We start from the raw sequence: 6894 nt of genomic DNA, 5'->3' as shown, positions 1-6894 counted from the left end.
CATTGGTACATGTAAAAATAGAGCTCTCTTGTAAAATGAGTTTGGAAAATATCTAGATAAACCATTTTAACTTGCCTCCTCCCAGCAATATTTTTCACAATCTTTAATATGTATTGTAAATTTTTAATAGAGGGGATATAATATGCAAGATATTCTAAACTTACTTAACCAGGGAATTTTTATTTCTTCATGAACATTTAATGAATCTACTGTTCTATAGGATGTATTTTGGGGGAAACCATTCTAGAAAGCTCAATATCATATCAGAAAACAATGATCACAACAAGCATCTATCTATATTTCTCTTGAGTAAATCAGGTGTCTTTCTATAGGCCTTGTTGCTTAGCTACAAAGTAACCAAAAGAGCTAAATGAATCATCTGAAAATCAAATTATCAATAAAATACATTATTACATTCTATTATTAGGGTAGTCATTTGGCTTTTTTCATATTAGGAAGAAAGAGTCATATTTAAAACCTATAAGGTAACACAAGCTTCCTGATAACTTGATTAAATAAGCATTAGCGCACATTTTGGGATTGCTTTATTGTAAATAACAGAACTGACGACCGTGTTACAGGATATACATGAACCATTCCTGTAAAAGTGCCTCCCTAGAGGAATTCAAGTAGATACTTACTCAAATACCAAATAGGTATTTCTCATTTTCTGAAAAGGGAAAAAGGCTATCAGAAGCTTTATCTTACATGCAAGATATAAATTATTGGCTTCTATTAACTTTTTAAAAATGTGTCAGCAATGTTTTCCTTCTGAAAAAAATATATTATGGTTCTTATATAAAGCATTTTTTTTTGCTAGGTTGATCATTTCCCCCATCCTGTACCCCACAATTTCTTAGCCCAATATCTTATACAGAGTAGATGCCTAATTAATATTTGTTGAAATAATGTATTGATTTGTATTTTTCCAAGAGAAAAGAAAACCTCCACTAACTACTGTTAACCAAATGGTTTTTTTCTCTTCTAATCACAATACCTTGTCCTCAATTCTTACACCTCTTAATGTTTGTCGATGTGCTTCTTCCTTCTCTACATTCAATCAAATCTTTAATAATTGCTCTCAGCTTCTGCAAATAGTCACTATCAGCCAAGAACTTGAAACAATCTTGTGGAAAACAGAAAAGGAAAAACAACAAAAAAAGAAACATTCATCAATTGGCAAATGGATAAGCATACTGAGATATGATGATAGTATTTAGCATAAAAAAGAATAAAGCACATGCTACAACATGATCCTAAGTGAAAAGAGCCAGCCATCAAAGATCATGTATTTTATGATTCCATTTATGTTCAAAGATTGCAGATCTGTAGATATAGAAAACAAACAAGTGGCCACTTAGGGATGGGGTTGGAAACAGAGGTTAACTGTAAATGGGCATAAGGGATCTTAACGTGGTGATGGAAGTATTCTAAAACTTCATTGTAGTGATGAACAACTTGGTAAATTTAATTTAAAAAGCACTGAATTGTACACATATATAAATTTTATGGCATGTAAATTATACCTCAATAAAATTGTTTAAAAGCAGTAATTAAGGTTCCTTCTATCGCCATTAGCTCATAAGCTAACCAATCTTTGTTACTTATAAAACTTCTTTTCCTACAGACATTCGTTCTGTACCAAAAATGCTTTGGACATCATTATTATTATTGCAACTATTTGACATTTGTGATAACTATTTTAGAAGTACTCATTTAGTGAACATACTTTTACCATCAGGAGATATGCATTTATTTCATTTTTAGCATAGCTGATTGTACTACCCTAGACTAATTCCTTTTTTCTTTGATTCATCTGAAAAGATATGCTCTCTGTTTATCAAGTATTTAAATATTCACATTCAAGTGGAATATCTTCTAAATACAGAATATCTTCAATTAAAGCTATTTAAATAATGTATTGAGATGCTCTAAGAAAGCTTTATAGCAAAGTTTAGCTCCATTTGATTTGTTCAAATGCATTGGAAATTGATAGCCACATTGCCCCATTATAAATATACCAAACCTTCACATATTTTTAGAATCGGAAGTGAAATGTATAGATTTTTACCATTCCTATGATTTGATTTTTCTTATCAGGAAGAGCTAAATGCATTTGTCTTTCGGTATATGTTCTTTTCCTAAGTACACACTTCTCACTTATTATAAATTGTTTTCCTGCCTGATTTTTTGAAATTTTTTCTTAGCCAAAGTAATATTAAAAATTGAACCATCTGAATTTTTTTTTGATAGTCTCTGAACACTTTTATTTATTTATTTGCAAGGCAATCCTTGGTTGACCTCACAGATTGCAAGGACCTTGTCGGCTTACAATCCCTTATTATTTTTTTTTTATGCCTATAGCACCTGGTCTTCCTAGGTGGTCTCCCATCCAAGTACTAACCAGGCCCAACCCTGCTTAACTTCCGAGACCAGATGGAATTGGGCTTGTTCAGGGTAGCATGGCCATAGACCCTGCATACTTTTAAAGAAGAGAAAATTTCAAATTTAGTCCAAACCTTAGAAAATGAATATAAAGAGACCTTTATCTTTAAAATAATAATGCCATACAACTTTGAGATTAACCAAGCCACATTTTACAAGGGAGCCACTTAACTTTCTCACAGTACAATATTAGGTTGAATCCTAATTTATCATTGAATCTCTGCTCTTTTTCCCTTGATACTAATGAATCCTTGAATTATAATAGAATTAACACTAAAATCCAAAAAGCATCAATAAAAGAGTGGCTAAGAATATCAACTAGATACCAACCTAGATAGGTCAAATTAAATCAAGTATTTAAATGATATATTTTTTGGTTGTATGACTCGTGACAAATTTTACTATCTTTGAGTGACAGGATATCTGTAAAATGTGTTAATAGAGTTACAATAAGGAGCTAATGAGATAACATATGTCAAATATTTTGCACATTGCCTGATACATGGCAAGTAGTCAATAAATAAGAAAGTTAATAATCTTTTATTTGCCCAGTAAATACCAAAATAATTATTTGCCTAGTAAATATCAATGAATTCTAACCTAGAATAATGATGACAGGATAAGCTATTCCATATTTCTTATGATTTTTCTACTTCAACTAGGACATACAGGAAGAACACTGAACTTAGCAAATATTACTAAACATTCTCAAATTTTATCCAAACTATTTATTGAAAATCATTGATAAATGATTTCCATAGACAACTAAAGCTAAAGATTTTCTCTTTCATAATCTAAAAAAGTATCCTATATAAATAGCCTCTAGTTCTCATGATTTCATCATTCCAACTTCTGTCTCTTCCCTACTCAAAGCCCCAGTCCAACTAATTCAATTCCAATGACTCTTAGATATAGTAGGTGACATTAAATGACAGTATTTTGTTCACAACTTAGTTCACTCTATTTTGCCTTATAATTCAGGAATCATAAATCACCTGCTTCATGGAACATATTAGAAATATACAGCAATCTTTAAAAGGCACAATTCAATTCTATAGTTACTCTTTACTTCCCTATAGCTTAGATACCTAATAAAACATTTTGAAAGAATCCGGCATCAGGGACTGAATGCCATGATGAAGTACTGTGTATGCCTTCTCCAGCCACTCATTTTATTGAATGATTAAAAGTTTATGTGAATGATATTCCTGACAACCATAAAGAAATGAGAAACAGCACATTCTCAATTTATGATCTGTAATCATAATGTAGGTGAGATATACACATGTGCAGCAACATTTCATGCTATATGATAAATGCATGATTTTAAGATATCCATACAAATGACAGGTCATTTATGATAAGTCTGTCTGCTCAAAGTAATATACTAACCCCCAAAAATCATTTGCTTCTTTAAAGATCACTTAGGATTTTTAATATGATTTATACACCCTCTATTTCTAAATTTGAAAGTTTTTACTTTATGAGTCAACTTGCTATGATTTTGGTTTAAATGTGAGAATAAGTATGTACTTAAAGCTATGTGACTAAATTTTCCAAGTCTTATAAAAAAGCAAATGGACTCTAATTCAGATTCCCTGTCCTTTACACCAGTGCTTCTCAATCCTCAATATCCATAAAAATCATCTGGTGCTCTTATCACATTTCATATTCTGAATCAGTGGACTTGGGACAAGCCCTGAGATCACACACTTCTAATAATCTCCCTGGTGATGTTGGGCCACCAGTTCATAGACCACACTTTGAGTAGCAAGGGGCTAAAGTTACTATCATGTTGACAAGACAAGGCTTAAAAATTAGAAAAAAGTTAGAGAGTACAATATGATATAAATCTTAAGTCCTGTGGAGAAATAAAAGGGGAAAAAAAGAACTTAGTGACAGAAAAAAAAACACTGTATGCTAGAGCAGCTAAAAATCTTTAGCTGATACTAGAGAATATACTCATGAACCTAGAAAATGAGGGAAAAAAAGTTACCAAATGTCCAACTGATCTTTTAAAGGACAGGCACTGAATTCTATGGGGAAAGCTGCATTCAGCCACCAATGACTCACACACTAGAAAAGTATATCTGAACTCAGAAAAAATTTCCCCAACTCCATTATTACTACCCTCTTCTAAGCTACCACCAGTGATTGTATAGTTTCTAGAGCAGCCATCTAACTGGTCTTCCCGATTCTTCCATTGTCCTTTTTTATCTCTTCTCAACACAACATCTAGGGTTATTCTGGAAAAATACAAGGCTGATAATGCCATTCTTTAACTCAAAACACTCCAAAAATTTCCCCATTCAAAAGAATAAAAGCCAAACTCTTTACCATGTCCACCCAAAGCCTTAAATCATCTGGCCTCCTATTACCACGTGATCTCATTTCTTTTCCTTTCCCTTTACCTCACTCTTCTGCAAACACAATGACCCTGTTATTGTCCCCTGAATCCACCAAGCTTAACCTTACCTTAGGGTCATTTTGCTTGCTGTTCTCTCTCTGAGCTCTTTCCTCTGATGTCTGCAAGACTCTCTCCTTCATTACCTTCAGATATTTGCTTAAAAGTCACTATCTGAATAAATCTTCCCTGAAATAGATATTTTTTAAAAAAATTATATTACCCTCATCATTCCTGGGACCCCTTAATGAACTCCCTGCTTTAATTTCCTCTGTAGTGCTTATTAATAATTGAGATACAATCTATATTATTTGGCAAATATCTACCTTATTCTACATGAATATAAGCTTCATAAGAACATGAATCTTTGTTTACTTTGTTGTTACTTTGTTGTTTTTGTATTCCAAAAATCTAGACCAGTGTCTGTTCTCTACAGTAGACACTAAGTATATACTGTTTTTTCATAGAAATGAAGGAAATGAAGCAAACAAGCAAGACACAAAGAAAGAAGAGTTCCATATGTGAAACACTGATACGCACAAATATATAAAATATACTATTAGTTCTGTAAGGAAATGCCATTGGAATCTTGATAGGGATTGCACTGAGTCTATAGATTGACATTTTAACAATATTAATTCTTCCAATCCATGAACACAGGATACCTTTCCATTTATTTGATCTTCGATTTATTTCACCAATGTCTTATAGTTTTCAGAACAAAGATCTTTAACCTCAAATTTATTCCTAAGTATTTTGTTTTTGCCACTATTGTAAATGGGATCTTTTTTTTTTTTTAAAGAAAATGTTAGTGTATAGAAACACTGGATTTTTGTATGTTAATTTTGTATCCTGCAACTTTATTGAATTTGTTGGTCGGATCTAAGGTTTTTGGTTGCGTCTTTAGGATTTTCTATATATGAAATTATGTCATCTGCAAAGAGAGATAATTTTACTTTTTCTTTCCAATTTGATATCTTTCATTTATTTTTCTTGCCTGACTGAGCTAGTCAGGACTTCTACTACTATATTGAGTAGGAGTAGTGACAGTGGAAACCCTTTGTTCCTAATCTTAGAGGAAAAGCTTTCAACCTTTTACCATTAAGTATGATATTAGCTGTGGGTCTGTCATACATGTCGAACAATTTATAGGAATGTCAACTCTAGTGCTCGAACAAGTAATATTTAATTTAGCTCTTATATATTATAAAAATTAAATGTGTGTCTCTTTGACTAGGCAATTTTAAAATTTCCATGTGCCTACTTAGTAGTTCATAAACATAAGAACACAAAAATAGTTTTAAATTATAAATCTCCATGTGACACAAAAGACATCTTTACCATTTATTTTCTTAGCTCTAAAATCAGGGTCCAATTAAAGAAAAGTGATCTGTAGGACAGATGACCTGAGTATAGATCCACCCCCTCACACACTTATATCCAAAGACTTTGTCCAAAACCCACTGATTTTCTCAGAATCAAATAGATGAATCCTAGAAAATGTCTCCCTCCTCATTTCAGGGCTTATTTCACCCATCTTCTCTCTCACTGAATCTCTTAATATTCATGTCTCTTGTATCTTTGGCCTAATTTCATTCAAATAAAATGAACTGCCCTATAAGAACATTGCTTAAAGAAATGTTCATATTTTTCCTTGTTCTCAGTGAAATAAAAAATGAATATATGGCATCATTTTTCTGCCTTACTCTTGTATAAATTTTAAAATTGTTTAGTTTACTGCTAACTATAGAAGAAACATCTTCTGGATAATGCCTAATAAACTAAAGCATGCTATCCAGCTGCTACCCATTTAGACTAAAACAATATCGAAACTCCAGGTCAGAGACTGGTATAATCCAGAAATCTGAAACCACATTTCTAAATTCCTCAAAGTCTAAATTCATGTTGGAATTAATCTCCAGAGCCAGTATACTCTTTCTGTTTCCTATCTTTATGCCTAGATTCAGCGTGCTCCTTTAAACATGCTTGTTTCTTTCTCATATGGATCTTTTAAGCATAAACTTTCCTCTCATAAAGTAGTATGG

At 32.1% G+C, this 6894-nt stretch overlaps 1 pseudogene; it reads right to left on the bottom strand.

The window, feature by feature from the left end:
* Nucleotides 1-2355: 2355 nt before the first annotated feature.
* Nucleotides 2356-2474, bottom strand: LOC120589035 (uncharacterized; annotated as a pseudogene).
* Nucleotides 2475-6894: the final 4420 nt, after the last annotated feature.

Source organism: Pteropus medius, unplaced genomic scaffold (genome assembly GCF_902729225.1).
Source record: "Pteropus medius unplaced genomic scaffold, Ma_sr-lr_union100, whole genome shotgun sequence".
In the NCBI taxonomy this organism is placed as follows: Eukaryota; Metazoa; Chordata; class Mammalia; order Chiroptera; family Pteropodidae; genus Pteropus; species Pteropus medius.
This window is presented reverse-complemented; position numbering and strand designations above follow the sequence as displayed.